This window comes from Polypterus senegalus, chromosome 8 (assembly GCF_016835505.1).
Source record: "Polypterus senegalus isolate Bchr_013 chromosome 8, ASM1683550v1, whole genome shotgun sequence".
Lineage (NCBI taxonomy): Eukaryota > Metazoa > Chordata > Cladistia > Polypteriformes > Polypteridae > Polypterus > Polypterus senegalus.
Window position 1 is genome coordinate 179,568,470 of NC_053161.1, and position 7,985 is coordinate 179,576,454.

General features: G+C 37.7%; 1 pseudogene; it reads right to left on the reverse strand.

Moving 5' to 3' along the window:
* Positions 1-1,779: 1,779 nt before the first annotated feature.
* LOC120533538 overlaps positions 1,780-7,985 on the reverse strand; it is a 21,087-nt pseudogene continuing 14,881 nt past the window's right edge.

Sequence of the window (7,985 nt, forward strand, 5' to 3'; positions counted from 1 at the left end):
CACACCTAAAATTTAAAATACTTTACCATTAGAAATTCACCAGACTAATACTGCAGAACATTAAAAATAATGATAAAAACCCATTTTTTTAAAATGGCTTTTTCATAGCTACATTTTAGTTGTATCCCTATTAGTCTATATGGACACTGGATTATCATTTTCCTGTGGGATGTGCAGTTCCATACTACCATACTATTCTCTGCTGTCTTCTCCATTTCTTCTGTGGTGACGACGTGCTCCATCACCTCCTGATCAACATACTACATTGCCTCGTGTTTATGGATTGAATGGCGGGTGTCCCAGATGTCCACATGGCCATCGTCATCATCAAAATCTTCATGTGAAGCATGTAAACTATGAGGACTGATTTAGGTACAATGTTAGCTAGAATGCCTAGAGGCGGCCAGGCAGTATTTTGGCCTTGGATCCCCTGCAGATTATTTTCGGGAGGTTTTTTTTTTTGCTTTTTTTTTCTGTCCACTTGGTCATTCAACATTACCTTTTTCTTTGTTACATACTGTTATGGTGTATAAAATCTACATCTTATTCTGTATTATATTTTGCTCAATCCTAACAAGATGAATTCAGATGTAGGAGGCATTACAATAAAAAGGCATATCCTCTTCCTTATATCTCACTTTTATAACAGTTGTTCATAGCTTAGTGCTAATTTGGTATTACAGCCTGAGAAAGGAAGACTGACCTGACACCTTTGGAACATTCATGTGTTGTCAAACCACAGCATGAAACTTTATAATAAATATGCCTCATTTTGAAAGCAATGTCAGAAGAAGAGAAACAGTGACGACGGAAGAGCGACGTCAGAGAATAACACAAAGACACGTGTGATCAGTTTTCATCCGATTATCAGTTAACAGCATTTTCATGAACATCGACTGCTACATTAAACGCCGCCATGCGACTTTCATCCTTGACATAAAAAAAGCTTACTGAAAGGAGTCAGTTAAGACTATTTTATCCAGACTTTACTATCAATCTTATTTTCTATTACTTATTATTGTTCTTTAATAAATAGTAACTTGTTTTCATCTTTCTATGCTTTGTCTTAATGTCTAGAGTGATTGAAGTAATAAGGTAGATTTCTAAGAGCACCTGGAGATTTTGCCATTAGCTCTGTGCTGCAGGGTTTAAGGCTGAGAGTGAGGGCGCCACTCAATAGTAAGGACAGTACGAGAAGAAGGTATTCTTGGCTGATAAATGGCCCATAGTCAAGGATACTGAGTCTTTGTATATTTTAATATTTTCTTGGAGACCAAAAATATTATTTAGGTCTGAGGTCTAATTAAAACATCGTAAGTTGTTTGTGCTGATAATAAATAAGTCTCTTGATGTGCTGAGAGAGTGAGAAGTTGTGTTATACCAAAAGAATTTGTGTGGTTTTAAGTGCTGAAAGTTAGCCAACTGTGTGTGTGTCATTCGAAGGGCACTGTTGTGGTTAGGGTCAGGGCCGGATTTAGACTTGACAAGGCCCTAAGCTATTTGAGACATGGGGCCCTTTATAAGTCCAGATATTCTATGTAAGTGCCAAATATGATTTGTTTTGGGGACCCCAAGAAGGCAGGGGCCCTAAGCTATAGCTTGTGTAGCTTATACGTAAATCCTGCACTGGTTATGGTCTGAGTGTGTGTATCTATGTATGTGTCTGTTATTATTTAGGGTGTGGGAGTAGACCAATCCAATAACAAACTTGACAAAGAAAAGGGTAAACAGATAACAGATATACTGTATATTATTCCCTAATCTTGTTTATGTTTTATATTAACTTCCTTCTTATTAAATCTTGTAAAGCAGTTTGAGCTACATTGTTTGTATGAAAATGTGCTATATAATGAAATGTTGCTGTTGTATCCAAAAAGTTGTTTCTCCATGAAAACTGTTTGCCATATTCAGAACACCCCCATGGCTTCTCTCCTGCGTGAATTTTAATGTGCATCAGAAGAGCATTTCTGTGCCAGAATTGTTTACCACATTGAGAACAGCAATTCAGCTTCTCTCAGGTTTCATTCTTCCCAATTTGTATTTGATGTGCTTACCATCAAAACAAGAGTGAACTTCACTCTTTAGTCAGGACAGTCCCATTGTACTGCTTAACTTCACACTCTCTTAAGTATCCCATAAGGACTCAGTGTAGAAACTGCACTCTTTCTAATAAGGCTTCTTTTTGCAAGTCATAAGGAGTTATTGCAGTTTGTCAACATGGGCCTGAACATTTTTCTTTATCAGTTCTGTTCACCCTAAAACAACAGGCACTTTTCCCATTTTTGTTTTTCGGTCCACATTTCATTTGTCATATCTCAGACTGCATTTCTTGGTATTTTGTTTCTTTCTTGTCTCTCCATTCGTAGGACTAATTAGTCACTAGGAACTAATAGTTCTGTTATCCAGGATTTCTTATATCTGGTTTTCTGGCCTCTGTTTTTCGTCAGTCAGTATTTCTGTGCCACAAGTGACCTGCAACTCCTCATTTTCCATTTTGCGGTCTGAGTTGTGGTCCCAGTGTCTTTCTGGTGTTGGTAAATTGTACTTCTGGCAGAGTTTCAAGCGAATGAGCCTCGCCACTTTGTGGTGTTGTGCAGTGTAGAACACTTCAGCAATCAGTACCTTGATGTCAGCAATGAGATGTGTGACTATTTCCAGTTCTCTTTAGTAGAAGCAACAATTATGGATTTTTTTTTCTATTAATGATCTGAACCACCTTCTGTCTAAGCCACTTTTTTGTGCACCTATGATTAGGTGTTCACCTTTTGGTCTTGGATCGCCCCTCATAAGCCATGCATGAGTAAGTTCTGTTTCAACATTAGCCTGTTGGAGGGGGGCAGTGTATTTACCACGTTATTTCTTTTTTGTTTTCATCAAAATTTTGAGTTCTTTCTTCTGCTGCTTACCATTGTACTGTGCTCATTTGTGGAGAAGGTGGGGGACTTTCTGTTATTTTTTTTTCTCTCCTGTATGAATTCTTTGGTGGCTCTGAAGATTCCTTTTCTGTGAAAACTTTTTTCCACATTCAGAACAGTCATATGGCTTCTCTTCTGCGTGAATTCTTTGGTGGCTCTTAAGACGGCTTCTCTGTGAAAACTGTTTGCCACATTCAGAGCAGCAATACGGCTTCTCTCCTGAGTGAGTTTTAATGTGTATCTGAAAATTACTACTGTAAGAGAAATGTTTACCACATTCAGAGCAGCAATATGGCTTCTCACCCGTGTGAATTCTTTGGTGGCTCTGAAGGATGCTTCTCCGTGAAAACTTTTTGCCACATTCAGAACAGCAATATTGCTTCTCTCCTGCGTGAATTATTTTGTGGCGCTGAAAACTGCTTCTATCTGAAAATTGTTTACCACATTCAGAACAGTCATACGGCTTCTCTCCTGTGTGGATTCTTTGGTGGATCTGAAGACTACTTCTTAGTGAAAACTGTTTACCACATTCAGAACAGTCATACGGCTTCCTCTCCTGTGTGAAGTCTTTGGTGCCTTTGAAGATTACATCTTATTGTAAACTGTTTGCCACATTCAGAACAGCAGTGAAGTTTGATTCCTGAATAAAGTTTAAAAGAAAAAAAAATTTAGTTATTAAACCACTGCTTTCATACTGACATTATCTTACAACATTAAATAAATATTGGCTTAATTTATGAACAAACTTTGATAAGCAATCGTATGACTTAAGTAGTAAGTGAACAGAGACTCAACTTGTTCACTTTTTTCATTTGTATTGCAACTACTCATCACATGAGCACAATTATAGGAGCCAAGAAGTGAAAATAGTAAAATAAAAAGATCACGTGATAGGCACAATTAACAAGACTATAATTGATTTTTTTTAACTACATTACAGAATGGCATCATTTTGTCATCATATTCTTGAAATATTATAACATTATATGCAGTGCAACCGGAAAGTATTCACAGACTTTTTCCACATTTTGTTATTTTACAGCCTTATTCCACCCTCTGAATTCTACACACAACACCCCATAATGACAACGTGAAAAAAGTTTACTTGAGGTTTTTGCAAATTTATCTATACTAATAAAAGGCAAAGCCCTCCCTCCCTCCCTCACTCCCTCACTCACTCACTTCCCGTGTGGGTGGAAGGCTGAAATTTGGCAGGTTCATTCCTTAAAGCTTCCTTACAAAAGCTGGGAAGGTTTTATATCAAAATTCTACGCGTAATGGTCATAACGGGAAGCAGTTTTTCTCCATTTACTGTAATGGAGATGAGCTTCAACGCCGTGGGGGCGGAGTTTCGTGTGACATCATCACGCCTCCCACGTAATCACGCAGTACATAGAAAACCAGGAAGACCTCCAAAAAGCGCTTAAGAAAACATGCATTATATAATTGAGAAGGCAGCGAAACAATAAGAAGCGAGCGAGTGACATATACAACCATATTCATGAGTTCTGCTACTTCGTAAACAAAGCACGATGTAAACCTACACTTTAAATTAAGTTCATAGACAGGCTGCCGCTGGCGTTTGTAATTTAGTGCCTGCCCATATAAGGCCGTCCGTCAGCGGCAATCCAATAGCAAACTCCCACTAAATATTCACGGGTGAAGGACTGTGCTTATGGAGAGGAAGATGAGATGGTCAGGGTGGTGTTTGACACAAACTCAGCGAAACTGCGAGAGAAAGTTTTAAGTGCCAGGACTAAGGTAACATTAAATACAGCCATGGACATAGCAGGAGATGGCACCAGCACAGCTGGGAACCTTCGATGCATGTACACCGAGCTGCTCACGTGAACTGACGCAGTGCACAGATAAAAAGCCACAGTTCCAAAAGGCTGAACAAAACCGAATTACACAATTGAAAAGGCAGCAAAAATATGAAGCGTCTCATACATACAAGCATATTCATAAATCCAACTACTGCGGAAACAAAGCACACGTTGGAAAAAGTCAATGTCCCGCTAAAGGAAGACAGTGTAAAAAACCCGTGCATGCAGTGTGTCAGGTCTCAGATAAAGAAGAAGATGAGCTGTTTATTGATGCAGTAAGAAGCGAATCGATGAATGAAACCTGTCATCTTTACAGCGATTGACAAACACGGAATGTAACTTGAACACAACACATCCTACAAATACGAACCTGATTGAAAGAAATAATGATAATCAAATCCTTGATGACAGCAACACTCACAAAACAAATACTGTATATTGACAGTCATGTTACGTTATTTTTAAAATGTTCCCTTTTCTTTTTCTAGCTTTTTAACACACTACTTCTCGCTGTATATATATATATATATATATATATATATATATATATATATATATATATATATATATATATATATATATATATATATATATATATATATATATATATATATATATATATATAACCCGATCTACATACTCGAATAATGGATACTTTATTAGCCATCAATGATTGTTTTGGTAAAGCCATACTCAGTGTATTCATTAGATGAGCGGTAAAAAGTAAGGCGAGGGAGGATGACTTATTGAGGCATGCAGGCTGTAGTCGCGTCAACTCTATCTGAATTGCGATCACATTTGAAAAATATATCTTTTCAAGTTCTATTTAGTCCATATGTGTCAAGCTCAAGGGTCGCGGGCCACATCCGGCTCGGCGTGTAATTATATCCGGTCCGCGAGATCATTTTATATACTGTATTATTGTTATTAAAGCCCGGTATATGAAGCGCTGGTAACACAATAAACTACAGATCCCATAATGCAGCGCTTCAGCTGCCTTGCGAACACTTACCGTTAATCAAGTCTAGCTTATGATGCTGCAAGTTATTGCGAAGCTAGCTCACGATGCTGAAGAGAAAAGTTGATTCTGAAAATAGAGCCTTTAAAAACCGATGGGAGGCTGAGTATATGTTTACTGAACCCGTGTGTCTCATTTGTGGAGCTAATGTGGCTGTAATTACAGAATTTAATCTAAGGCGGCACTATAAAACAAAACATCAGGGTAACCTGAAAGACCTGAATGCAATGCAGAAGATACAGAAAGCAGAAGAATTAAATAAGAATCTGACACTTCAGCGGACGTTTTTACCGTGCACAATCACAAAGTGATTTCAAGTGAAGCTGCTTTTATGGGAGACACAACCACTTGCCCCACTTTCCCTGTTACCAAGTAATGTTAAACCAAGTCGTCACTACGGTGTTCCCAAATCGCACTTTGCTGATAAACTGCGCACTGAGTTTGCACGGCGCTTTGGTGACTTTGAAGAACAAAAAGTCCGTCTACATGCGGCTCGAACCTTGTGCATGTTTGGTAGCACATATCTGTGTGAGAAGCTCTTCTCAGTGATAAAGACTAACAAAACAGCACACAGGAGTCGCCTCACTGATGAGCACCTGCAATCCATCCTGAGAATCTCCACAACACAGAACCTCACACCAAACAGAAACGAACTTGTGGCCAAAAAAAGATGCCAGGCGTCCAGCTCTAAAATGACATATGAGCAAAGACAACTGAATGATTTGATTTGTTATTGCTGAAAGGAACACATTTTATTTATATTTCCAGGTTTTGTTATGCAGCATGTTCATATTTGAATTTGTATAATTTTGACAGGATATATTTTTATGGAGAGCAAAATCTTTTGGGATATTTAAAATCTAAGTTTATTTTTTATAAAATATAAAATTACATAAGAGTAAAGAAATTTGAATGTTTGTTCTTTTAATGTTTACTTTATTTCTAACTTGTATAATTTAGACAGGATATATTTTTATGGAGAGCAAAATATTATAAGTTGTTTAAGGTTTGAGTTGATTTATTCAGGAATAATATTCCTGTCTGTTTTACCATTCCTACCAAAGATATTTCTGTCGACTAAATAAAAATTCCTTCTATTTAAAATTTAAATAGAACTTGAACAAATCGATAGTTCATAATATCCGCAGACTTGCATGTAAGAGCGGGTGTCATCCGTTTTAACAAACAGCGTATTGCACTGATCTGAAATAGCTGTGTGTGTATATATGTAGATATGTATGTATATGTATATATATGTTTATATATGTGTGTGTATGTATGTATGTATATATATATATATATATATATATATATATATATATATATATATATATATATGTATTTGTGTGTATATATGTGTGTGTATGTATGTGTGTATATGTATAGATATGTATATATATATATATGTTGTGTGTGTGTGTAAATATATATATATATATATATATATGACAACAACACTCATCACTCACAACAGTGACAAAACAATTACATTGACAATCATGTTACGTTATTTTCAAAATGTTTCCTTTTCTTTTTCATTGCTTCTTTAACACACTACTTCTCCGCTGCCAAGCGCGGGTATTTTGCTAGTTAAAAATAAAACTGAGAAATCACATGTACATAAGTATTCACAGCTTTTGCTCAATAATTTGTCGATGCACCTTTGGCAGCAATTCCAGCCTCAAGTCTTTTTGAATATGATGCCACAAGCTTGGCACACCTATCCTTGGCCAGTTTCGCCCATTCCTCTTTGCAGCACCTCTCAAGCTCCATCAGGTTGGATGGGAAACGTCGGTGCACAGACATTTTAAGATCTCTCCAGAGATGTTCAATCAGATTCAAGTCTGGGCTCTGGCTGGGCCACTCAAGGACATTCACAGAGTTGTCCTGAAGCCACTCCTTTGATATCTTGGCTGTGTGCTTAGGGTCGGTGTCCTGCTGAAAGAAACCATTGCCCCAGTCTGAGGTCAAGAGCGCTCTGGAGCAGGTTTTCATCTAGGATGTCTCTGTACATTGCTGCAGTCATCTTTCCCTTTATCCTGACTAGTCTCCCAGTTCCTGCCACTGAGAAACCATCCCCACAGCATGATGCTGCCACCACCATGCTTCACTGTAGGGATGGTATTGGCCTGATGATGAGCGGTGCCTGGTTTCCTCCAAACGGACACCTGGCATTCACACCAAAGAGTTCAATCTTTGTCTCATCAGACCAGAGAATTTTTTTCT